The sequence below is a fragment of the Chiloscyllium plagiosum genome, unplaced genomic scaffold (assembly GCF_037043375.1).
Source record: "Chiloscyllium plagiosum isolate Xiang-an unplaced genomic scaffold, Cpla_swu_hap1 HiC_scaffold_48, whole genome shotgun sequence".
Classification (NCBI taxonomy): Eukaryota; Metazoa; Chordata; class Chondrichthyes; order Orectolobiformes; family Hemiscylliidae; genus Chiloscyllium; species Chiloscyllium plagiosum.
The window spans coordinates 31,349,440-31,376,915 of NW_028270186.1; the positions used below are offsets into that span (position 1 = coordinate 31,349,440).

The 27,476-nt window shown below is 45.5% G+C and overlaps 1 long non-coding RNA gene across 2 annotated transcripts; it reads right to left on the reverse strand.

Moving 5' to 3' along the window:
- Window positions 1-1,660: 1,660 nt before the first annotated feature.
- On the reverse strand, window positions 1,661-25,999 carry LOC148135800 (uncharacterized). Of its 2 annotated transcripts, XR_015754802.1 has the most exons (7): window positions 25,892-25,999; window positions 23,117-23,199; window positions 21,302-21,393; window positions 20,309-20,395; window positions 9,303-9,410; window positions 2,427-2,531; window positions 1,661-1,879 (listed from the first exon to the last, which is right to left on the reverse strand). It is a non-coding gene; the product is annotated as an uncharacterized LOC148135800 (long non-coding RNA). The 2 variants fall into 2 exon arrangements; XR_015754803.1 differs by lacking the exon at window positions 9,303-9,410.
- Window positions 26,000-27,476: the final 1,477 nt, after the last annotated feature.

Consider the following 27,476-nt stretch of genomic DNA (forward strand, 5'->3'; position numbering starts at 1 on the left):
TGACACTGTTGGAGTATCGATGTTATTGTTAATCACATTAACTGGGCTGGAGTTGACTGAATTTATATTGCCACTTTCTGAACCTCAGGGTCTCTCTCTGGGCACAAGGCTCCACAAACAACAATGTGACAATGAGCAGGGATCGTCTGTTTTGATTTAAATTGTAATTGTAGCACTGCTGCTTCACAGCACCAGGTACAAGGTTGGAGTCCAGCCTTGGTCAATGTCGAGTTCCCACATTCTCCCCATGATGGTGTGTGTCCACTCCAGGTGCTCTGGTTTCCTCGCAGTCTAAAGATATGCAGGTTAGGTGGATCTGTCGTGCTAAATTGCCCACAGTGTCCGGGAATGTGCAGACTAGGTAGATCAGCCATGGGAAATGCAGTATTACAGGGATGGAGTGTACTGGCTGACATGTTCTTCAGGTGGTCGGTGGGATTTGATGGGCCAATCTTCTCCTTCCACACTGTTAGGATTCTATTCTATGATTAAGGATAAAGGCTTCACAGCAGAGTGTCCTTGGAGAAGGAGCATGTGGTGTGTATCAATGCTTTCGATGCCTTTAGATGGAGGTGGGCACCACATGGGATGCAGTGCTTTATCTCCATCACTGCCCCCTCCTCCCCCCAAATCTACTTTGATTTAGTCCCTTCCCACTCTGTCACTTGTAATGGTTTGCTTTGCCCATAATGGGCTTTGTTTATAAATATTCAATTGGTTACACAAATGGTTTATTGCTGGTGATTATATGTGAACCAAAATGGTGTAAAGATGATGTTGATGGTGGAAAGGTTGCTCAGCTGTGTGAGATAACACTCCTGGGTAGGAGAAATGGGGAACAAAGAGCGCTTCACAGCTCACAGTATGAGAACTGAAAAGCAGTTAAATCAAACCAAAGGTTCAGACAGGGAGGGAACATTTCCCTGGAATTTGAGTAACTAGAAAGTGATGTTGTCCAGGAAGAGACAGGATTTTGTTCTAAAGGGCATTTGAAATTTTAAAAACTGTTATATTCAGATATTTTCAATTCTTTTACTTTTATTTATTGTGGAATAAACTTTAACACAAGGTTAGCAAATTTGTTTTTTTTAAATGTAAAAGACAAATGTTAAATAAAATCCATCAAACCATCCCTCACTGAAAACTGATGTGGACATGCAATCTCCTGGAGAATCTCTGCCCTACCTACTTCTTCCTACCCGGGCTCCATGGCTATATACATACTTGGAAGATAGCAGCAGGAGGCGGTCATTCGATTGTGCTCCACCATTCAATGGGAAACAGCTGACAATCCAGCTCAGTCTCCTGTTCCTGCTGTGTTCCAATCCCCTTTGATGACTTTACCTCGAAGAACTATATCCTGAAGAAGGGCTTATGCCCGAAACGTCGGTTCACCTGTTCCCTGGATGCTGCCTGACCTGCTGCGCTTTTCCAGCAACACATTTTCAGCTCTATATCAAAGTCCTCCTTTGGCTTCACTGCCTTTTGTTCCAGTGATGTTGTTGTGTTACTGTGTAGGTGTAGGCAGGGGAAATGTGATGGTGCTGCCTCCTGGACAAGGCAGTCAGCATCCCTCATCATCCTGCAGTAATATCAACTGGGTTTCAGCAACTAGAGATAGAAACCGTTTCCAGGATATGGGCTCAGCCAGTATTTGTTCCCCATCTCTAGGTACGCTTAAGAAGATGGTAGTGAGTTGCCATCTTGTACCAATCGCAGTCCATTTGGCGCAGATAGACCGACAATGCTGGGAGGGAGAGTGTTGCAGGATTTTGGCCGAGTAATTCCACATCTTTGGTTTGTCAAATTCTGGATAACTCAATCATGATTGGCACATGATTTTGAGATTTCAGTCCACAAATCTTCACCATCTAGCACACTGTATAAGTGAATAGGTACAGATTAGAAATTCAGAACAGACAATTCTAGTATCTCTGGAATATTTTTCCCCTTTGTTCCCCCAAAGCTGTAACCCTCCAGCCCACTTACTCTCTCCCATCATTCTGACTCTGCTACCCCCTAATGTACACCCTCCACATTCTAATGGAGTAACTGATAAACAGATCCATGCCACCACTTCCCGTCCCTGGTTAGACTCTGCACCCTTTCTGGGTTCACTTCCTTTCCCTTCAGTTGCTGCAAGTCAATAATGTAACAGCAGAATGAAACAAAAGGAAACAGAAAGGGAGATGGCAGATCCTGGACAGAAGAGCAACCTTCAGTCTGGGAGAATGGGTCAGATCTTTCTTTGTTTCCTCATTGGTCGACTCCCAACGTTATGACAAGTTGCGAATGGAACTTGGTCCCAAGTGGGTGTAGTGACACTTTGACCCCCCAACAATACTACAAGCAGATGCGTCCCTTCGCCAGCCAAAGTGTGAAATGCTTTCCGCTAGTTACCCCAAAGCAAATGCTCCAAAACTCACCCACATTCTGTACATGTCCAGTGCTGGTTTTCCCCGCACACGTGTGGTCCCTGCCTCAGGGATTGTTGGAGTTGTAGTCCCCATGAAGCCTCTGGAGAACTGTCTCTGAAAAGTGAAAGAAAGTGTGGGCTGGTGGGTGTTGTGTATAGGATCCCCATTCAGACACACAGGACATTTGGACTGTCACTGGGTTTTACTGAGACATCCGCTTAGACAACCCGATTTCTGACGTAAGAAATACACATTCAGCCAATTGCATGGTGGGGAGGTTAATAAGGGGAAGCAGATTTCAAGCAGAGGTGTCTCAGTGGCTAGCACTGCTGCCTCACAGCATCAGGGACCCGGGTTTGATTCCAGCCTTAGGCAAATGTGTGGAGTTTACACATTCTCCCCGTGTCTGCATGGTTTTGTTCGGTGCTCCAGTTTCCTCCCACAGTCCAAAGATGCGCAGGTGAGGTGGATTGGTCATGCATGGACCCAGTGGGCAATTTGGCATGAGCCGGTTAGGCAATTAACATTGGGAAATGCAGAGTAACAGGGAATGGATGGGTCTGAATGAGATGCTCATCGTAGGGTGTGGACTTGATGGGTGAATACCCTGTTTCTGTATTTTAGGGACTATTCTATTCTCATGAAGAAGAATATACCTATCTCGATGTGTTTGAATCTGTGGAATTCGCTACTCAAAATGCAGTGGATGCCAGGACATGAGCAAATTTAACGAAGAGATACAGATTTTTAATTTGCAATGAGTTGAAGGGTGAGAGAGAGCTGGGGGGAAAATCCAGCTGAGACCGAGGTGAGCTCAATCATCGCCGTATTAAATGGTGGAGCTGGTTCGAGGGGCTGCATTGCTTCTCCTGTGCCCAGGGCTTATCTTCTTACGGTAATAACTGGAAAGCTGAATCCAAAACTCACCACCTTTAGATTAGATTAGATTACATTACAGGCCCTTCGGCCCAACAAGTACACACCGACCCGGCGAAGCGCAACCCATCCATACGCCTACATTTACCCCTTACCTAACGCTACGGGCAATTTAGCATACCTGCACATCTTTGGACTGTGGGAGGAAACCCACGCAGACACGGGGAGAACGTGCAAACTCACACAGTCAGTCGCTTGACGCGGGAATTGAACCCGGGTCTCTGGCACTGTGAGGCAGCAGTGCTAACCACTGTGAGGCTTCACCAAAGATTTTCGGAAAAAGCAGGATAGTTAGGTGGATTAGCATTCCAAACTTAGATAGTGAGGAAGCATGTAGGAGATAATTATTTTGCAATTTTAACTGAGGGCAGACAGTGATTTATGGTTTTAGATTGTGTCGTACATTCACAGCGTCCAGAATACTCCGTTGTGAATATCTATCCTGTATTTTATTACAAAGCCAAGGTCTCTGACAATTAAACCCAAAACACCCAGGAAACATCGCCTCACCTCGTAATCTGATAAAAGATTTGTGATAAGTCTGGTTAAATTTAGAACACAGATGGAAAGTGGGAAGATTAAATCAAATCCCAAGATCCTGTATTTAAACAAAGGAGACTACAATAGGATTAGGCAGGAGTTGGTTCATGTCAACTGGAAGCAAAGACTTTATGGTGGGACAGTTGACAGACAGTGGAGGAATATCAAAGAATTTTTCGAAGTGCTCAGCAAAAGCACATGTCAGTGAAAAGGAAGGACTGCTGGAAAGGGAGTAATCTGCCATGGGTGTCTAACGAAATAAGGAAGTCTATCAAAGTGAAATAGAAGGCATACAAATTGGCAAAGACACCAAGAAAAAAATTAGGAGATTACAAAAACTTCAAAGATCAACAGAGAGCTAGATGGGATTGGGGGAGAAAAGTGATGAGCAGCTATCCCCAGGGCCGGAATAGCAGTTTACACTGCTAGAGGGGAACCTATTGTGTGGGGAACATATGGCCTCTGTAATTGTTGAAGCACTTCACTGTTACCATAGAGATAATCCTGATCAAGTTACAAATCACAGCACACTCCAAAAGCTTGTACTGTCAAATAAACCTGTTGGATTATAACCTGTTGCGTGATTTATAAGTTTGTCCACCCCACCCCAACACCAGCTCCTCCATATCAGAATCCTGATAGACGGCCCCACTGAAACTGAAGCGTCTGTCAGATACTTGAGGGAGCCACGGGGCCGTGGGGGAGGGGCGTGTGTTTTAACCACAAATGCTAAACTGAACTAGACTTTCTAACTGCCGTTGCCATGGAGATAATACTGAGAGACAGTCTCTATTCGAAGTCCCAAACCACAAAGGTATAAGAATGGGAGCGGCACATCGGACAGGCGGGGAGTTACCTGATGCTGCCTGGAGGTGTTTTGCATGTACACTATCCAGGTAACTGCCATGTCTCATCAATAAAGACTCAAAGAAGACCTCTCAGAGTTCTGTGCCTAGTTATTCCTATCCAGCAGGGTTCAGGAATATGAGTACACAGCAGTCAGTATTCACAGTGGAGGATACGAAGAACATGCCAGTAATTGATAAGCATACCGAGGAAGGTGAGGACTTTGAAACAACCATTATCATGAAAGAGTTAGAGCTGGGCAAGTTAATGTAGCTAAAGGTACACAAGTCTCATTGCCCTGGTGGAATACATCCCAGGGTACCAACAGACTTAGTGGGAGAAATAGCAAATACACTTAGAATTGTAGAATCCTACAGCAGGGACAGGCCCTTTGGCCCTATCTGCCCATGCCGACCAGAATGTCCATCCACGCTAACTTGGCTCATCTGCTTCTGACCCTTTGCTTTCCATGTATTTGTCCAAATGCCTTTTACCTGTTATGTGTACCCACCTCAACCACTTCCACTGGCAGCTCATTCCATATACATACCACCCTCTGTGTAAAACAGTTGCCCCTCAGCTTCCCTTTTATTCTTTCTCCTCTAATCATAATCTGATGCCGTCCAATCCTTGGTTCCCTGGGAAAAAGACTGAGTGCATTCACCTTACCCAGGCCTCTCATGATCTTATACACTTCTGTAAATTATTCCCCCTCGGTTTCCTTTGCTCTAAACAAAAAAGTCCTCGCTTGTCCAACCTCTCCCTGTAACTCAGACCCCTGAGACCTGGCATTATCCTTGTAAATTTCTTCTGCACCTTTCCAGTTTAATAACTGAAACCTACACTGCATCCATCACATTTCCCGTGTTTCCCCACGGCACTGGAACCGACGTGACAACGCCAATGGATTACAATCCATGATCGATAATTCACTCCGTTACAACAATCCCATTTTCATAGCTTTTTCCATGATGCAGGAATCCTTTTGTCTTTCTGGTTTCATGGTAAATTGCCCTCATACAAAACCAATCTGTGGCTTAACTGTTCCTGGGAAATGTGCCATGATTTTTTAGACTTTCAAAAACCAATGAAATTTCTCTCCACAGTCCCCACGCTAACACAGACTTCACTGTCTCAGTACTTTTTCCAGTCATGCTGACAATTGAGATATTCGTCCACGGGCAGAATGCACACCTTTCGTTCCAAATGAAAAGGCCAATGATATTCAGATCGGCACGGATCCAGTAAGCATCAAAATTGAACATGAAATTCAATGTGAATTTCTCAACTACAAATCCCCCCTTTCAGTACTCTACAACAGAGAAAACAAAGTGCTGGAGATCCTCAGCAGGTCTGGCAGCATCTGAAATGGTGACAGATGCAGGAAACATTGCAGCCTTGAAGAAGTGTTTAGATGATCACACCAGGCACGTGCAGTTGATGGGGGCATTGTGTTCAACAGTTTTATAACAGAGACTCTGACCCCATTTTATTCCATGTTTCTCTGAGATTCCCTCTTTTCAGAAGCAGGCAGGAGTGGGAAGCAGTGGAGAATGTAAATGATGTGTGACCTTCCTAGTGAGAGGATTCGAGTACAGGAGCAGGAATCCCTTTCTGGAAGGGCCTTGGTGAGACCACACCTGGAGTACTGCGTGTACCTTTGTTCCCCTTTCCCAAGGAAAGCTATCCTGGTTATTGAGAGAGAGGGTCACCAGCCAGAGTCCTGGGATGTGAAGATCATTAGGGGCTGCAGATGCTGGAAGTCAGAGTTTATACAATGTGGATCTGGAGAAGTGCAGCAGGTCAGGCAGCATCAGAGGGGCAGGAAAGTTGATGTTTTGGGTCAGGACACTTTGTCAGACCGGATGAATAGTCCTGACCCAAAACATGAACTTTCCAACCCCATCGTATCCATGCTGGTCATCAAGCGCCTATTTATTCTAGTCCCATGTTCTGGCACTCCGTGTAACATCTTGGTGTGATCATCTAAACACTTCTGCAAGGCTGCAATGTTTCCGGCATCTGTCACCATTTCAGATGCTGACAGACTTGCTGAGGATGTCCAGCAATTTATGTTCTTATTGCAGATTTCCACCATTTTGCTGAAGCACATAGAGTCATAGACATGTACACAGCTCCATATTTTGTTGACTCACATTTCTGAGAGGACTGATGGCTGAAGAGGGACTCAATCCTCGTTTAATCCTCCTTTTCTTTGGCTCTCTGAGCTGCTGACTACATCACTAATATTCTACCTCCCATTCCCTGACCCGAATCTGACCCATCTAAGCCGACACTTTAGTTCCCAACCCCCTGCCAGACTAGGTAAAACCTCACCAATGGAACTGCAAAAGCCCCCATCAGATTTGTCTCAGCTCTGCCCAGGGGTAACCGGTCAGGCTGGCATAGGACTCACCCAGAAACAGTCCCAGTGCCTGAAGAATCTAAACCTTTCTCTGGTACACCATTTCCCCAGCCACACATCCAGCTGATCTACCCTCTTATTCCTCCTCTCACTAGCACATGGCACTGGGAGTAAGTCTGACCTTATTACATTTCAGGAGCTACATTTTAATGCATCTCTTCAAAGTTTGTGTGAAGATTTGTAGCTCGGGTGCTCATTATTGTGGCTCTGTTTGCCGAGCTGGAAGTTTTTGTTGCAAACGTTTCGTCCCCTGGCTAGGTGACATCCTCAGTGCTTGGGAGCCTCCTATGAAGCGCTTCTGTGGTGTTTCCTCCGGTGTTTATAGTGGCCTGTCCCTGCCGCTTCCGGTTGTCAGTTTCAGCTGTCCGCTGTAGTGGCCGACATATTGGGTCCAGGTCGATGTGTTTGTTGATGGAGTTTGTGGATGAGTGCCATGCTTCTAGGAATTCAGAACAGCCAGGGAATTCCTAGAAGCATGGCATTCATCCACAAACTCCATCAACAAACACATCGACCTGGACCCAATACACCGGCCACGACAGCGGACAGCTGGAACTGGCAACCAGAGGAAAGATCACAGAAGCGCTTCACAGGAGGCTCCCAAGCACTGAGGGTGTCACCAAGACAGGGGACGAAACATTTGCAACAAAAACTTCCAGCTCGGTTAATGCATCTCTGCTCTCCCTATATCTAGCTTTCAGGCCCTCATCCCTCTGTTTAGCGATGTCATTGGTATCTGTGTGTTCCACACCACGGGCTGTTTAACCTCCAGCTCCAGAAAGTCCTGCAGCCGCTCCATGATAGCGCGGATCCAAGCTTTATGGAGGTAACATACCATCCTGGATTCACGTCTGTGGTCACAGCAGTGCCCGCCCTAACCCTGAGCATTGAATCCCCTGTCACTATAGCCGCGTTTCCTCTCTTTCCTCCCGCTCTGTGCAGCGTAGCTCTCTGTGGTGGCATGACCCTAGCTGGTGCTGATTTCCCGAGAAGCTACCCCACCCATTCCCGCCCTTACAGAATCCCAAGCGGGATACAGTATCTGTTTGAGAAGGGGATGACCACCTGGGAACTCCAGCACTCCCTTCCTGAGCCTTTTACTTGATCTGATGGTCACCCATTCCCTTTCTGCCTGTGTAGCCCTCACCTGCAGTGTGACTAACTCACTAAACGTGCTGTCCATAACATTCTCAGATGCTCCACAGTGAGTCCACTCACAGCTCCAGGTCTGAAAAGCAGATTCCCAGTAACTGCAGATGGACACACTTGCAGCACACATAGCCGTCAGGCACACTGGAAGCGTCCTTTATTTCCCACACTGTACAAGAGGACCACACCACGGGTCTGAGGTCTCCTATCACAACATCTCTCTACATTCATCTCGTTACTCCCATTAAGAAAATTTAAATGAGTGAGCAACCTTCCTTCACTTCAAACATGTACATGATAATAAAAAAAATCTTTACGTCAGTAGATATGTCATACTTTAAAAACTTAAATACTCCGCAGGTATCACTGAGAAATTGGTTGTTTCCATTGGGACCACGTGAATTATTGAATGGCCTGAACTAAACCTGAGTTTCAGCTTCACCTTCTCCCAGTCTCACCTCACTCTGTTTACACCCAACTCCAAAACACACTCATTGAGCCAAGCAGCACTCTCAGTACAGCCCTGTCATTTTCAATGTCTGCTCATACCTACACTGCCCTCAGCCTCCTGTACTGTTCTAACGCATCTCAATGGGAGCTCAGGAACAGCATCTCATCTTTCAGTTCAGCCCTTTGTAACCCCAGAGTCAACATGGACTTCAGCAGTTTCTGGATGAACAGACAGTTGTCAGAATCTGGAATGTTCCACCTGAAATGGTGCTGGAATTTGAGTCCACAAGGAAATTCAATGAGAAGCTTGCAGGGAATTGGAAGTAGGGAGTTTACAGTTAACATCATGAAGTGGGTGACTGGGACTAAATCTGGCATTTGGATAAATCTGTGCTCTCTCTCAGGCCAATACCTCCTTCCACAGCTGCAGGGCCAAGAATTGAACACATACCCAAAGGGTGATCTGACCATGAACTTGAACATCTTTCTGCTTTTTGCTTGACAAAACTATTGGTGATATTTTCCCAGACTGAACAAACCTTTCTCGTTCCATAGTTAAATGCCAATGATATTCAGATCCTGATGACTCCGCTGACTGTAGAAACTTGTTTTTGAGATCCCAGTCTCAATTATTCTCAATTAATATCCTAGAAAATGAATTCGCAAAACAAAGCTCACAATCAGTGCAAGATGAATAGTGAAGGCGAACACTTCTCTTGGTATGTGTTTGATGTGTAAACACTCCTCTTGAAATCACCCCGCCCCCCTCCCCAAAAGAGGACATGTGCATGCGCCTTGCTGTACCTTGCCCCAAATAAAGATGGCGGCCATAACCCAGGACCTCTCACTGCATGAGGCCCAAGCCATCTTCCCCTTTGCTGCAAATGTGGGACCAGGATTTTCTAATTCAGATTAACGACCTGCACAGAGTATGACTAAACCCTCCCAGTCTACACTGATACATCTCATCCGGTTTCTGCTGCCACTCTCCCCTTTCCGCCTCCTGCAAACACCAAGGGTCATCACGGGTTCTGTGACCTTTCATCAGAACCGAAAACAGCTGGGAAAAGTAGAATCCCTATAGCGTGGAAACGGGCTCTTCGGCCCAACAATTACACACCCACCTTCCGAAGTTCATCTCACTCAGACCCATTCCCCTCCCTATTACTCTCCATTTCCCCGGACTAATGCACATCCCTGAACACTACGGGAAATTTAGCTGGGCCAATTCACTGAACCTGCACATCTTTGGACTACAGGAGATAGGGGTTAAAGGGTAAATAATAGGTGGGGATAGAATGCAAAGAGAGACAGGAACATTTGGAAAGACAAAGGAGTGAATAACGATCTGGTGGAAGGGTGGAAAGCTGTTAGTGGAGGAGACAGGAACCTGGTAGCATCTCAGTAGCGGTGGTGGAAATGGTGACTGATGAGTTACATTGTGGCTGCAAAAAGGTCCCGGAGCTTCAAGTTGCCTGTCACTTTAACACACAAGACTGTTCCCTGTTCAACATCTCTGTCTCATGCTTACTGCGGTGTTCCAGTGAAGCTTGATACAAGCTGGCAGAACACTCCAGAACATACCAAATGGTCTCCTATTTCAAGGACTGCAATTTCCCCTCCCATGTGGTCAACAATGCCTTCCAGTGTATCTCCTCCGCTTCTCACATCACTGCCTTTGAACCCCACCCTTCCAACCCCAACAAGGATGGGATCCCCCCACTCCTCACCTTCCACCCAGATACAACACATCATCCTCTGCCATTTCCACCACCTACAATCAGACCCCACCAGAGATATGTTTCCCTCCCCTCCCCTTTCAGCATTCCACAGGGACCATTCCCTCTGTGACTTCCTCGTTAGGTCCACGCTCCCCACCAACCCATCCTCCACTCCCAGCACCTTCGCTTGCCACTGCAAGTAGTGTAAAACCTGTGCCCACACCTCCATCCAAGGCACCAAAGGATCCTCCCACATCCAGCAGAAATTTCCCTGCCCACCCAAACACCTCAACTATTGTGTCCTTTGCTCTCAATGTGGTCTCCTCTACACTGGGGAGTCAGGACGCCAAATTGTGGAATATTTCAGGGAATATTTCTGGGGCACATGCACCAACCAACCCCACCACCTTGTGGCCGACCACTTCAGCTACATCACCTCCGCCGCCACGCTGCCAAGGACATGCAAGTCCTGGGTGTCCTCCACCCCCAAATCCAAGCCACCCCACGCCTGGAGGAAGAACACCTCATCTTCCACCTTGGAACCTTTCAACCACACGGCATCAAGGTTTCCTCATCTCCTCTCCCCCACCTTATCACAGATTCAACCCTCCAACTCGGCACTGGCCTCCTGAACTGTCCCACCTGTCCACCTTCCTTCCCAATTATCCATTCCACCCTCTCACCACTACCCCATCTACATCTACCTAGTCTCTTCGTAGCTCCCTTCCCCCCAACCCCAAACACCCCTCCCTATTTATCTCTCAGCCCTCTTCCCCCAACTCCCACATTTCTGATGAAGTGCTTACATGCCCAATATGTCAATTCTCCTGCTCCTTGGATGCTGCCTGACCTGCTGTGCTTTTCCAGCGCCACACTTTAACACAAGCTGGAAGAACAACGCCTCATCTCCCAGTCAGGGACCCTACAATCCTCTGGCTTCAACATCAAATTCAATAATTTTAGGTCCTGAACTCTCCCACGTCCTAGTGTCTTTGCCCCTTACCCCACACACCAGGCCTTTTTATTACATAGCCTGGCATTACACACTACCTATGGTTAGCCACTAACAGTCCCCATAAACAGCTATTCACCCTCCCCCTCAGATCGTTATCCACTCCTTTGTCCAACTGCTCCTATCTCTCTCTTTGGACTCTATCCCCCCTATCATTTACTCCTTAACCCCTACCTTCTGCATAAAAACCAACATTTTTTTCTCAGTAGCATCAGTTCCTGAGGATGTCACCGAATCCAAAATGCGAACCGATTTCACTTCACAGATGCTGCCAGATCTGCTGAGTTTTTCCAGTACTTTCAGTTGTTGTGTGTGATTTACAGCATCCACAGTTCTTTCAATTTACCCGGAGTATCTAATTCAGCTCTAGCAGACTGAAACAGTGTTTATCAACCCTCCCAGTCCACACTAACTCCATCTCTCTCCCAGTCTCTGCATTCTCTCCCACTCCCTTCACACTCAGAGTCCTCCCTCACAGTGACACTGCGCCTGCAAAGCTGATGGTCATGTGTTGGCCTGCTGGACCCACCCCTCATTCACTCCCATTGGCTGGAGGATCATGCCAACTCTCCGATTGGTCTGAAGCTGTGTCAATCAGCCAGGCCCCATTGTGACCTGAGTGGTGGGATCCTCCCAGGTGCATCAGAGGCTGAGGGGTGACCTCATAAAGGTTTATAAAATCATGAGGGGCATGGGTAGGATAAATAGACAAGGTCGTTTCCCTGGGGTGGGTGAGTCCAGAATGAGAGGGCATGGGTTTAAGATGAGAGGGGAAGAATTTAAAATGGATCTTAGGGGCAATTGTTTTCCCACTGAGGTTGGTGCGTGTATGGAATCTTCTGTCGGGAAGTGGAGGATGTTGGTACAATTATACCATTTGGCATCTGGATGGGTATATGAATAGGAAGGGTGCAGAGTGATAAGTGCCAAGTGTTGGCAAATGGGACTTAGATTAGGTTGGGATATCTGGTCAGCATGGACCAGTTTAACCAAAGGGTGTATTTTCATGCTGTACATCTCTACAGCTCTGCCCTGTGATGAGCTTCATCATTCACAGTGAATGAGGCAGTATCACAGAGCACAGGGGCTGGGAGCTATTCAGCCCATTGGGGCTGTACTCTCTCCCTCTGGAGATGGTACCAGTCAGTTCCAACTCACCTCCCATTTGGACATAGCCTTCCAAATCCTTCCTTAAAAAGTTAAATTTCAAATTTGTTTTGACAATAGCTACTGAATCGGCATTCAGCTGTCTTTCAAACTGTTCCAGATGCTCAGAACTTAGTGAGTAAAATAATCTTCACATTTTTAACCTGCATAATTTGCCAGTTACCTGAAAGTAGTTACTAAAAATTGTGACGTTAAAAATTTCTCACTCTGTCTCTCTATAAATGAAATATCCTGGAAACAAATCAACTACTGGTCAAAATCACTGCTTATCCTTCTCAGCTCCAAGGAGAATTGTCTGACCTTCTGCTAACTCTCCATAAAAGAGAAACCTATCTTAATTTTAATTTATTAGTGTCGTAGAGATGTACAACACAGAAACAAACCCTTCAGTCCAAATTGTCCATGCCGACCAGATATCCTAAATTAATCTCGTCCCATATGCCAGCACTTGGCCCATAGCCTTCTAAACCTTTCCCAATCACATATCCAATGAGATGCGTTTTAAATGTTGTAACTATACCAGCGTCCACACTTTCTCTGGCAGCTTATTCCATACACGTATCACGTTCAGCTTGAAACTTTGCCCCTAATATCCCTTTTCAATCTTTTCCCTCACGCCTGTGCTTTCTAGTTTTGGACTCACCTAAACATGAATAAGACCCTGGCTGTTTACCCTATCCATGCCCCTCACGATTTTATCAACCTCTATGGTCACCCCTCAGCATCCGATTCTCCAGTGAAAACAGCTTCAGCCTATTCAGCCTCTCCCTTTAGCTCAATCCCTCAACCCTGGAAACATCTTTGCACATCTTTTCTGAATCCTTTCAAGTTTCACAATATCATTCCGATAGTGGGGAGACCAGGACTGAAAGCAGAATTCCAGATGTGACTGAATCAATGTCCTGCACAGCCGCAAAATGACGTCACAACTCCTGTACTCAATGCACTGACCGATAAAGGCAAGAATACTAAACACCTTCTTCACTACCCTGCCTATCTATGATTCCACTTTCAAGGAACTATGAACCTGCACTCCAAGATCTCTTAGTTCAGCAACACTGCCCAGGACCTTCCCATTAAGTGTAGAAGTCCGGCCCTGATTTGCTTTTCCAAAATGCAGAACCTCACATTTATCAAAATTAAACTTCATCTGCCACTCCTCAGCCCATTTGATCGGAGTCTCATTGTACTCTGAAGTAACTTTACTGTCCACTGCACCTCAAATTTTGGTGTCTACTGTAAACTTACTAACCATAGCTCCTATATTCACATGGAAATCATTGATATAAATGACAAAAAGCAGTGGACCCAGCACCCAGCCTGACAGCATTTTGCTCACCACAGGCTTCCAGTCCTAAAAGCACCCTCCACCAAGACACTGACTGCTCAGCAAGGTTAGAGCTCATGGAATACAGGGAGAACTGGCCAATTGGGATCCAGAACTGGCTCAAAGGCAGAAGACAGAGGGTGGTGGTGGAGGGTTGTTTTTCAGACTGGAGGCCTGTGACCAGTGGAGTGCCACAAGGGTCGGTGCTGGATCCACTACTTTTCATCATTTATATGAATGACTTGGATGTGAACATAGCAGGCATAGTTAGTGAGATGAAACCAAAGTTGGAGGTGTAGTGGACAGTGAAAACAATTACCTCAGAGTACAACGGGATCTTGATCAGATGAGTGAATGGGCTGAGGAGTGGCATTTGGGGAAATCAAATCTTAGCAGGACTTATACACTTAATGGTAAGGTCCTGAGGTGTGTTACTGAACAAAGAGACCTTGGAGTGCGGGTTCATAGCTCCTTCAAAGTGTAGCCAAGGTAGATAGGATAGTGAAGGCGGCATATGGTTAGAACATTAAGTACAGGAGTTGGGAGGTCATGTTGTGGCTGTACAGGGCATTGGTGAGGCCACTATTGGAATATTGCGTACAAATCTGGTCTCCTTCCTATCGGAAGGATGTTGTGAAACTTGAAAGGGTTCAGAAAAGATTTACAAGAAAGTTACCAGGATTGGAGGATTTGAGCTCAGCTGGGGGTTGAATAGATTTTGAATAGACTGGGGCTATTTTCCCTGGAGCGTCGGAAGCTGAGAGGTGAGCTTATAGAGGTATTTAAAATCATGAGGGGCATGGATAGGATAAATAGACAAAGTCTCTTCCCTGGGGTGGTGGATCCCAGCACTAGAGGGCATAGGTTTAGGGTGAGAGGGGAAAGACTTTAAAAAGACTTGTGGGGCAACGTTTTCACAGAGGGTGGTACGTGTATGGAATGAGTTGCCAGAGGAAGTGGTGGAAGTTGGACGAATGCAACATTTATAAGGCATCTTGATGGGTATATGAATAGGAAGGATATGGGCCGGGTGCAGGCAGGTGGGACTACATTGCGTTGGGATATCTGGTCAGCATGTACTGGTTGGACCGAAGGGTCTCTGCTTGTGTGTTGTACATCTATGACTCTTTGATCTTCCAAACAATGTTGTATCCAAATAGCTAGTTCCGCCTGTATTCTATGGTGTTGAACTTGCTAACCAGTCTGTTATGTGGAACCTTGTGTCTTTCTCAAGTCCAAGTTAATGACTTCCATGCACAAAGCCATGCTGACTATCCCTAATCTTTTCTTGCCTTTCCAATGACATGTAAATCCTGTCCCTGAGAATCCCTTCCAACAACTTGCCTGCCACTGACTTCAGGCTCACCGGTCTATAGTTCCCTGGCTTTTCCTTACTACCTTTCTCAAATAATGATTTGGAGATGCCAGTGTTGGACTGGGGTGTACAAAGTTAGAAATCACACAACACCAGGTTATAGTCCAAACGTTTTAATTGGAAGCACACTTCCAAATAAACCTGTTTGACTATAACCTGGTGTGTGATTTTTAACTTTCTCAAATAATGGCACCCATCTTCCATCACCTTGTCTGTGGCAATCGATGATACAAATATCTCAGTGAGGGGCCCAGCAATCACTTCCCTGGCTTCCCACAAAGTTCTGGGATACACCTGCTCAGATTCCTGGGATTTATCCACCTTTCTGCTTTTTAAGACATCCAGTAGCTCCTCCACTGTAATATGAACAATTGCCAAATTATCACTATTTATTTCTCCAAACTCTCGAGCTTCCATATCATTTTTCAGTAAAAACTGATGTGAAATACTTACAGAATCTCTCCCACCGCCTGCGGTTCCATAGACAGCCTTACTGATTTTTGAGGGTTGCTATTCTCTGCCTGGTTACTCTTTTGTCCAGCCATCCCTTTCCCTGGAAATAACCTCCCGCAAACAAATTTTGCAAGTTCTTACCTTGTGCCATCGAAATTGTCCAATTTAGAAGGCTACCTATTAGATCTGGTCTATTATTTTCTGTAACTATTTTAAAGCTAGTAGAATTATCAGAGAATCCAGATAGCGTGGAAGCGGGCCATTCAGCCCATCACATCCACACTGAACATCAGAGCCTTCTACCCTACCCCTATAATGTTGCAATTCCAATGAGCAATCCACCTGGCCAGCACATCCCTGAACACTATGGGCAATTCAGCCTGGATAACCCACCCATCCTACACATCTTTGGACAGTGGGAGGAAACCAGAGCAACCAGACGAAACCCAAGCAGACAACCACAACAAGGTGATCATCCCTTTCTTATTTCCCAATTCTATCCAAGTAACTTCACTGGAAATATTCCCAATATCCTCCCTGAGCACAACCATAAAGGTATCCCTAATCCAAAACGCCATTCTGCCTCCTCTCGTCCCCCTTTCTATCCTTTCCATTGCACCCTAGAACATTAAGCTGCCAGTCCTATCCATCACTGAGCCAAGTTTCTGTAATATCCATGACATCCCAGTCCCATGTTCAAAACCATATCCTCAGCTCATCTGCCTTCCCTGACGGGCCTCTTGCACTGAAATAAATGCAGTGAAACTGCTCTGTCCCACCTCGTTCTGTGCCTTGCCCTTGCCTGCCTTGACTGTCTAACTTCTCAACTGTACCAGGCTCAGACATACCTCTTCTCTCACTATCCCTTTAGGTTTACCCCCCACTCCCTCACTGGTTTAATGCCTCCTGAGTAGCACTAGCAAATCTCCCTGCCTGGATATTAGACACCTTCCAATTCAGGTACAATCCATCCTTCTTATGCACGTCAATTCTAACCCAGCAGAGATTCCAATGATCCAAACATGGCAATCCTTCTCCCCTGCACCAGATCCTTAGCCACACATTCATCTGCTCTATCCTGCTGTTCCTACTCTCACTAGCATGCGGCACAAAGAGTAATCCAGATATTACTACCCACGAAGACCTACTTTTTATCCTCCAGGATAATTTGCTATATTCTCTCGTCAGAACCTCATCCTTTCCTCTTCCGATGTCATTGGTACGAATGTATAATGAGCTCCCACTGATCATACTCCCTTTTGAGAATACTCTGCTCCCTCTCCGAGACATCCTTGTCCCTGACACCAGGGAGGTACCACCCATTCTGATGTCTCACTGTCAGCTGCAGAAACGGCAGTCTGTGCCCTATACCAGAGAATCTGCTATCACCATCGATCACCAGGAACCTCATATACCTCACATTACATTGGAGCCAGTCTCTGTACCAGTACCTTGCTTGTCAGTGCGATATGCCCCTGAGAGGGTGACCTCCTACGCTTTCCGAAACAGTGTACTTGTTTGAGATCAATCAGCCGGGCCCCATTGTGAGGTAAGTGGTGGGATCCTCTCTCTCTCTCTGCCCTGGGATGAGCTTCATCATTCACAGTGAATGGGGCAGTATCACAGAGCACAGGGGCTGGGGCTATTCAGCCCATTGGGACTGTACTCTCTCCCTCTGGAGATGCTGCAAATCTGTCCCAACTCCCCTCTCACTTGCCCAAATCCCACTAAGTCCTTCCTTAAAAAGTAAAATTATAAATCTGTTTGAGAACACCTGCTGAATCTGTGTCCAGCTGCCGTTCAGCCTATTCCAGGTGCGCAGAACTTACTGAGTGAAATAATGTTCCCATTTTCACTCTGCTTTATTTGCCAGTTACCTGAAAGTAGTTACGAAAAATTGTGATCGTGCTAACAATTCCTCTCTCTCTGCAAATCAATTGTTTGGAAACAAATCTGCACCTGGTCCAAATCACTGCTTAACCGTCTCAGCTCCAAGGACAATTATCTGTGCTTCTGCTAGCTCTCCACAAAAGAGGAACGCATCTTAATTTATTAGTGTCATAGAGATGGACAGCACAGAAACAGACCTTCGGTCTAATTCGTTCATGCCGACTCGGAATCCTAAACTACTGGAGTCCCATTTGCCAGCTATTGGGCCCTATCTCTCAAAACCCATCCCATTCACGGATGCCTTTCAAATGTTGTAACTGTATCAGTCTCCACTACTTCATCTGGCAGCTCATTCACACACACACCACACACAGCTTGAAAACGTTGCCCCTTGGATCCCTTTTAAATCTTTGCCCTCTCAACTTAAGCCCATTTGCTCTTGTTTTGGACCCACCTCACCTGGGGGGGGGGGGGGGGTGGAGGGGAAAGACCCTGGCTGTTCACCGTATCCATGCCCCTCACGATTTATAAATCTCCATAAAGTCACCTCTGTCTTTGACTCTTCAGGGAAAATAGCCCCAGTCTCTCCCTGTAGCCCAAATCCTCCAACCCTGGCAAAGTCTTTGTCAATCTTGTCTGAACTCTTTCAAGATTCAGAACATCCTTCCCAGAACAGGGGATTTTGAACTTAAAACAGAATTCCTGAAATGGCTTAATCAATGTCCTGTCCAGCCACAATATGATGTCCCAGCTTCTGTATTCAATGCATCGACCAATAAATATAAGCATACCAAACACCACCTTCACTAGTCTGCCTATCTGCGACTCTACTTTCAACGAACAATGAATCTGAACGCCATGGTCTCTTTGTTCAGCAATACTGCGAAGGACTTTACCATTACGTGTATAAGTCCTGCCCTGATTTGCCTTTCCAAAATACAATAGCTCACATTTATCTAAATTGAACTCAGTCTGCCATTTTTCGTTCCATCTGAACAAGATCCTGTTGTATTCTGAACTAACCTTCTTCGCTGTCCACTACACCTCCAATTTTGGTGTCTTCTGTAAACCCACTGACTATATCTCATATATTCACATCCAAGTCATTTATTTGAGGACCGAATATCCATTCCTGCAGGACAATGCTGCTCATACGCCTCCAGTCGCAAAGCAACCCTCCATCACCACCCTCTGCCTCCTACCTTCAAGCCAGTTTTGTATCCAAATGGCTAGTTCTCCCAACATTCCATGTTATCTAACCTTGCTAACCAGTCTGCTTTGTGGAACATCGTTCAGTGTCCATACAGACAACGTCCACAGTCTGCCTTCATCAATCATCTTTGTCACATCTTCAAAAAAACTCAATCAAGTTAGAAAGAGAGAATTACTCACACAAAGTCATGTTGACTATCCTTAATCTTTCCTGGTCTTTCCAAATACATGTAAATCCTATCCCTCAGAATCCCTTCCAACAACTTGCCTACCACTGACTTCAGGCTGCCTGTTCTCTTGTTCCCTGGCCTTTCCTTACCACCTTTTTAAAATAACAACACTTGTCTTCCAGCAACTCACCTGTCACAAACGATGATATAAATACCTCAGGGAGGGGCACTGCTTTCCTAGCTTTCCACAAATTTCTGGGATACACCTGATCAGGACCCAGGGATTTATCCACCTTGATGCCATTTAAGACATCCAGTATCACATCCTCTGTAACATGGACACTTTTCAAGTTATCACTGTTGTTAACTATCAAGTTCTCCAAACTCTTCAGAAAAGAGTAGCGTAGTATCTCTCCCACCTCCTGTTGTTCCACAGATGGCCTTCTTGATCTTTAAGAAGTTGTATTCTTTGTCTGTTTTTTCTTTTATCCTTGATATATTTGTAGAATCGCTTTGGATTCTACTTAAACCATTTCCTTGAGATATTTCATGTTCCCTTTTTGCTCATCTGATTTCCCTTGAGTATATTCCTGTAAAAACATGAACCTGTACTCCCAATTCCTCCGCCTCTGCCATATCTGCTCACAGTAGAAGCAATTCTACTCCAGGACATCCCAGAAAGGATTCCTATTTCAAGGACTGCATTTCCCTCCCACGTGATCAAAAATTCCCTCCAATGCATATCCTCCACTTCCCGTACCTCCACCTTCCCCCCACCCCTCCAACCACAATAAGAATATAATCCACCGGTCCTCACCTGCCACCCCACGAATCTCCAGATACAGCGCATTAACCTCTGCAATTTCCGCTACCTACAGTCAGACCCCACCACCAGGGATATATTTCCCTCCCCAGCCCTTTCTATGTTCCACAGAGACCATGGGATATTTGGTGCTGATGTGCTGCCCCACTGATACCTCAGTCACTCACCCTGCCCAATGGTCTAGTGATACTATCGCTAGATGGATAATCCAGACAACCAGATAACGTTCTGGGGCCTCGAGTTTGGATCCTGTCACAGCAGACAGTGGAATGTGAATTCAATAAAAATGTGGAAGTAAGAATTTATTAAAGACCATGAATCCATTGTTGATTGTTGCAAAAAAAAACCCATGAGATTCACTAATATCCTTCAGGGAAGGAATCTGCCATCCTTACCTGGTCTGACCTACATGTGACTCCAGACCAACAGCAACGTGGTTGAATCTTAACTGCCCTTGAGGCCCAGCCAGTGACACCCTCATCCTGTGAGTGAAGTTAAAAAGGTCAAGTCTTGTATACAATCATACTATTCTTACAGATAAGTGATCTGTTAGTAAATTTACTTCTCAATTCCCGGCTGACTATTTATTTCTCAGTTCCACCTGCACAACTTGCCTGGATGTACTTCCAGGAATATCCTCCTGAAGCCCAGCCATAATGTTATCCCTCATCAAAACCATCTCACCCCCCTGCTCTGTTGCCCCCTTTCTATCCTTGCTATAGCATCTATACCTTGGAACATTAAGCTGCTGGTCCTAACCATTCCTAAGTCATACCTCTGTAATTGCTGTAATATCCCAGTGCCATGTTCAAAACCATACCCTGAGCTCCTCTGCCCGACCTATCGGGCCTCCTGCATTGAAATAAATGCAGTGTAACTGCTCAGTCCGACCTCATTCTGTGCCTTGCCCTTGCCTGCCTTGACTGTTTGACGCCTGAACTGTACCAGCCTCAGACTTGGCTCTTTCCTCACTCTCTCTTTGAGTATACCTCCATTCCTTCACTGGTTTAATGCCTCCTGAATAGCACTAGCAACTCTTCCCTTTCAGTGCAGGTACAATCCATCCTTCTGATGGAGGTCAATTCTACCCCACAAGAGATTCGAATGATCCAACAATGTGAACTCTTCTATTCCTATGTCATTGATACCAATAAACAACAGCCTCCCCTCAAAATGGTTATTCTCCCCTTTAAGAATATTCTGCTCCCTCTCTGTGACATCCTTGTACAAAAATTACACATCCGAATAATAAACCTTACACTCATCAGGTCATCATAAAAGGATTACATGACACATTGAAGGTTTGGGGAGACCTTTTGAGAGAATGTGATGATTCAAAGGAGAATTTTTAAGCAGCAAAAGGGATTGATCTGGAACGCAATACTCACAATGCGAATATCCAGGTCCTGATGTACTGAGTAATTCAGAGTTTGGCAGAACATTTACTGAGATTACCATCTGAATGTCCACCTGTAATATCCTGTAATACAAGTTTATAAAATCTGTCACTCTCCGTTCAAGTTAGAAACCCACACCATCCCCTCCTCCTGGCGCAGGATTACTGTACATAGTTACAACAGGTCATCAGAAAGGGGAATGGAGTGTTTTGTTCAGAGGGTTTTCAGTATGAGAGTTTGGAGTATATACCCGAGAGTAACGTGAGGAAGTGGTGGTGAGACCACCATATCTGGAGTAAAGTGAGCAGTTTTGGTCCCTTTAGATAAGGAAATGTGTCACTTTATTGGAGGCATTTCAGGGAAGATTCACTCGTAGAAAGTGCGGACTGCAGATGCTGGAGATCAGAGCTGAAAAATGTGTTGCTGGAAAAGCGCAGCAGGTCAGGCAGCATCCAAGCAGAAGGAGAATCAACGTTTTGGGCATAAGCTGAAGGGCTTATGCCCGAAACATTGATTCTCCTGCTCCTTGGATGCTGCCTGACCTGCTGTGCTTTTCCAGCAACACATTTTTCAGCAGGGAAGATTCACTGGGATGATCCCTGGTTTGGAGAGATTATCTTTTAAATAAAGGCTGAACAGGTTGGGACTCTACTCATTGGATTTTGGAGAAAGAGAGGTGATCTCATTGAGACAGATGGGATTCTTAAGGGGTTTGACAGGTTAAATACTGAGTGGATGTTTCCGAGTGTTAATACTGAAAAGGGAGTCTGGAACCAGATTCTGGGTCAGTCGCGGAATCAAGGGTTCTGCTTCAGATTCGTCAAGTTTAAGGCGACACAGAGGTGGGTAAGGGGTTTCAGTAGCAATGGAGCTGGGGTGAGGTGGAGACAGACAATGTTTAAGAGATTGGAATTCCCTGGTGTTTGGGATTGTGCAGATGTCTGATCAGAAGGTCACCTTAGGGTCAAATATAACAGCAATATTGTGAAGAACGTATTTCTGCCTCAGACAGTTACCAGGGAGAGGGAGAGGCTCAGCAGTAAGAGAAAGGAGTTTGGAATAACAACTGAAGGCAATGGGTTTAACCGTTACAATGTTTCATTGGAGGAAACTGCAGCTAATCAAGTAGTGGGAATGTGATAAGCAGTTTGGTAACTGAGTAACAGTGGAACAATGGAGAGGGATGGTGGGGAGGGAGAGTTGGACAGTGTCAGTGTACATGTGAAACCTAACATGGTGCTTTTTCACAATGTCAACTCCTGGCAGTATGTAGGTGAGATACAGGAGAGAGCAAGGATAGATACTGGAGGGACACCAAATGCAAGGAATTCAGAAAGGAAAGAGAGAGTGGAAATGGAGCAGGATTTTCCAAAAACCATGAGGTCAAAAGGAAGTTTTTCAAAGAAGGGGAGAGAAGGGCATAACCAGAAAAGACAGACAGCCAGAACAAGGAACAATATCTGTGAATCGGTGAGGAGGAGGAGGAGACAGAGTGTTGGAAAGTCTGTGGTTTAGCAAGCTTTGGGTAAATTGTAAAGATGAGCTCTGATAAGGCTTAACAAGAGACTGGAGAACGATGTAGGTTTAGGACAAAAACCAGGAACACCACGTGAGGCAGTTTGGCTCGGTGGGCTAGTGGGAGGGAGGGAAGCAGCAGATCGGATTATCTCAGTCATGGTGACAGAGAAACTCCATGTGCTCCTCACTCATGTTATTGGAGGGGAGGATAGAGGAGACAGGATGATGGACAGTGTTTTACAAAGAAACAAATCCAGGGTTAGTGATATTTAAAATGAGTGAACAAACCTGATGTGTTTAGCTTTTATCCAGAATATTAAAACAAACGACTGAAGTCCTGGTTCGAATCCCATCTTTATAGATGGTGGAATCTGAATTCATGAAAAAATAACTGGAATTAGGAATCTCCTGATTTCCATGAAACCATTGTCAATGGTAAAAAAAAAATCCTGCCAACCTGACAGCGGCCCAGCCAGCTACTCACTGTACTAATCACTGCAAAGTCTCAACACAGGAATGAAACTGGATGGACCATGTGGCATCTAACAAGGCACCAGAAATTACAACCACAGAATCAGCCCTCTCGATGGTGCAACGTCCTCCTCACTAACATATGGTTTTTGGTGCCAAAATGTGGAGAGCTGTACCTCAGACTAGTCAAGAAGCAGCCTGACATAGTCATATTCACGGAATCATCCCTTACAGACAATGACCAGACACCACCATCACCATCCCTCGATATCGAGTGTGGGGTGCTGGAAAAGCACAACAGTCAGGCAGCATCAGAGGAGCAGGAGAATCGACGTTTTGAGCCTCAGCCCTTCATCAGTCTGATCTGGTGTGCTTTTCCAGCACCACACTATCGACTCTGACCTCCAGCATCTGCAGTCTTCAATTTCTCCTAAAATCTCTGGATATGTCCTGTCCCACCGGCAGCACAGACCAGACAGAGGTGGTGGCACAGTGGTGTACAGACAGGGAGGATTCGCCCTGGGAGTCTCATGGCTCCTGCTGATTACCATGTACCGTCCTCCCTTGGCTGATGGATCAGTTCTCCTTCATGTTGAACAACATTTGGAGGAAGCACTGAGGCAACAAAATGGTGTCAAACATACTCTGGGTACAGGATTTCAATGTCCACAATCGAGACTGGCTCTGCAACAGAATTACTGACTGAGCTGGCCAGGTCCTAAAGGACATAGCTGCTCAACTGAGTCTGCAGTGGGTGGTGAGGGAACCAACAAGAAGGAAAAAAACATACTTGATCTCATTGTTATGAATTGACAAGCTGCAGATATGTCTGGCCATGACAGTTATCGGTAAGAACGACCATCACATGTTCCTTTTGGAGACAATGCCTTGCCTTAAAGTTGAGAAAACCTCCGCTGTGTTGAGTGGCACTATCACCATTCTAAATGGGACAGACTTCAAAGAGATGTAGAATCTCAAATAGGGTATCTATAAGGTACTGTGGGACATCAACAGCAGCAGAACTGTACTCCAGCACAATCTGTAATCTCATGGGTTTGTAAATCCTGCACTCACCCATCACAATGGACAGTAAAGGAGGGCTTGCCAAGAGCAGCACCAGGCATACCTAAAAATGAAGTGCTAATCTGGTGAAGCTATCAAACAGAATTACCTGCATATCAAACAGCATCAGCAGCAAGCAACAGAGCTAAGTGTTCCAACATCCAATGCAACAGATCGGAGCTCTGCAGTTCTGCCACATCCAGTTGTGAACGGTGATGGACAATTAAACAACTCACTGGGGGAAGCATCACAGAAATCCCCACCCTTACTGATGGAGGGGCCTCACATACCCATGCACCAGATAAGATGACAGCATTTGCAGCAATCTGCAGCCAGAAGTGCAAAGTGGGATGATCCATCTCAGCCTTCTCCAGTGGTTTCCAACATCACAGATGTGAGTTTTAAACCAGTTCGATTCAGTTTGAATCGCATCAAGAAATGGTTAAGTAGTTAAAGGCTACTGGCCCTGCTAATATTCTGGCAATCATACTGATGGCTTGTGCTCTAGAACTTGCCACCCACCGAGCCACGTACCGCTCCAGCACTGGCATCTACCGACAATGTGGAACATTGCCCAGGGATGTTCAACACAAAAGCACAGAACAATCCAACCCAGGCAATTTCCATCTATCAGTCTACACTCGATCAGCAGTAAAGTGATGGAAGATGTCATCACCAGGGCTACCAAGCAACAGCTGCTCTGCAACTTTAGGCTCCACCAGGGCCAATAAGCTCACGATTGTGTCACCGCCTGATTCACAAACTGACAACCAGTTGAATCCCAGAGGTGAGGTGAGGGTGATAGCTCAGCCCCACTCCAAGATCACTATTTCGAGCTGATTTCACCCTTGTCTCAACACAATGTGATGAAAGTATATGAGCTATCTCTAGACTTCATTATCCAAACTCACTCCCTGGCCAGCTTCCCATATTCAACCTCCCTGTAATCTCAAGAACATCTAAATATCTGCTTGTTGATTCATCAAAAGTCTCCTATTCATAAGCAACAACATAGAGTCATAGAGATGTACAGCATGGAAACAGACCCTTCGGTCCAACCCATCCATGCCAAACAGATATCCCAACCCAATCTAGTCTCACCTGCCAGCATGTTGCCAATATCCCTCAATTTAAATTTCTCACACTTGATTTAATTCCTGGCTGTGATAATCCCTAGCTCCCTGCACCACACACACTTTGAGACCTCGACAACCCATTTTCTTTGAGACTCCCAACAATTTGTTAATTCATTACTTCATCTGTGTGGCTGTTTCTACAGTTGCTGAAGCAGCATGGTCTGAAATTTGCAACCAAAATCTCACAGGTCTGTTTTCCACCTTTAAGACATCCCTCAAAACCTACTTTTGGTCACCTGACCTAATATCTCCATCTCTGGCCTTATGTCTAAAGTTCTCAATAGTATTTTTGTGAAATTATAAGCATGATAATAAAAATACAAACTGTTGTTGATTTGACATTATTTTCAAATCATCACTGTTGCTGTAATGAATAATCTATAATGTCTCTGACCCAACCATATTGTAAGAGCACCTTCACCACACAAACTGCAGCTGTACAAGAAAGTCAAACATCACCCTCTCCACAAGCAACAGGGCTTTGGCATTAATCACTGGTATCTGTGGAAGGAGAAACACAGTTGATGTTTCATGGAGTGCAAAATGGATTACAGGGAATGAAAATGGTGCAGAATTTGATAGCCAGAAATGGAAGGAAAATACACTTGCTTTTTGGAAAAAAGAATTCTTGACTGTCAAAAATATTCAAGAAAAAAGTAATCTGATAATAGAGCAGCACATGGTCAGGGACTGGGCCGCAGTGAAAAACTCATTTGCAAAGGTCTATAAAAGTAATAATACAGGACTAAACAGACCAGAAATACACCCATGGTTCGAGACTGAGGAAGCCAGATATTGACAAAGTGGTCATGAGGGAGCCCAGAGGTGAATCAGAGCAGTATTGGCTGCTATGATCCCAATGACTCTAAACGAGAGAAAGGCTGCACATGCGCCTGGCTGCACCTTGCCCCCTACAAAGATGGCGGCTCCGCACATGTCCAGTGAATCGTTGTCCCGAATAAAGATGGCGGCGCTCACTCAGGCCTGCAGCCGCGCTGAGGCAATTCCCCATTTACTGCAAACACGGGACTGGGACGTTCAAATTTGTGTTTTCCGACGTGCACAATTTGTTTGTAAAACCTCTCCGCTCATAGCAACACAGTTTTTCTCCAGTTTCCCTATTTATTTTTTTCCTTACCGTCTCCTTTCTCTCCATAACTTCCCGAGCATTCATTACAGCGACTCTGCGCCGCGCGCGAGTGATCACATGGTTTAGTTTAGCTCCGCCCGACATTCACTTTCATTGGTTGGAGGACCAACATCCCGCTAGGTCATCCAGCTCCGCCCACCGTCCTTTCATTGGTCCGGTGCTAACATCAATCACCCGGAGTCCCTTTGTTGGCGAGAACATGCGCAGTGTGTCCTCCTTCAGCTGATATGTTGGGTAATGTGATGGGAGAGTTTACTGAGGGTAAGAATTCCCTTTGTGTGAGCTCTGCAGTAGATTTCCTCTATTCATGGAGGGGATTGCCTCCCTACTCATGACTGTATAGCTGTGATTGATGAATCAATGCCTTCTGAATCAGTACATAAACACCCCATTTTCACTCCTTTACACAACATCAGAGATCTTAAGCACATTGTATCACGCTCTTCTTTGGAAACAAAAAAAAACATGAAATAGAGCCTCAAGGAATCGGTGCAGGAGTAGGGCATTCATCGCCTTCAGCTTGTTCCCCCATTCTATCAGATCATGGCTTGGCCAACCCAGACCTCAATACCTCTTTTATGCTTGATCCGCATAGCCCTCAACTGCTCAATATTTCAAAAATCTATTTGCCCTTTTTTAAAATAATTTGAGATAGAATCATAGATTCCCTACTATGTGGAAACAGGTCCTTCAGCCCAACAAGCCAGAACAACCCTCCGAAGAGTCAGCCAACCATTCCCCTCCCACACTTAACTTTCACAATTGTTTGGGTGCGGAAATTCTAGCCATTCACAGAGAAAAAGTTCTTTACTTTTTCTAAAATGAATGT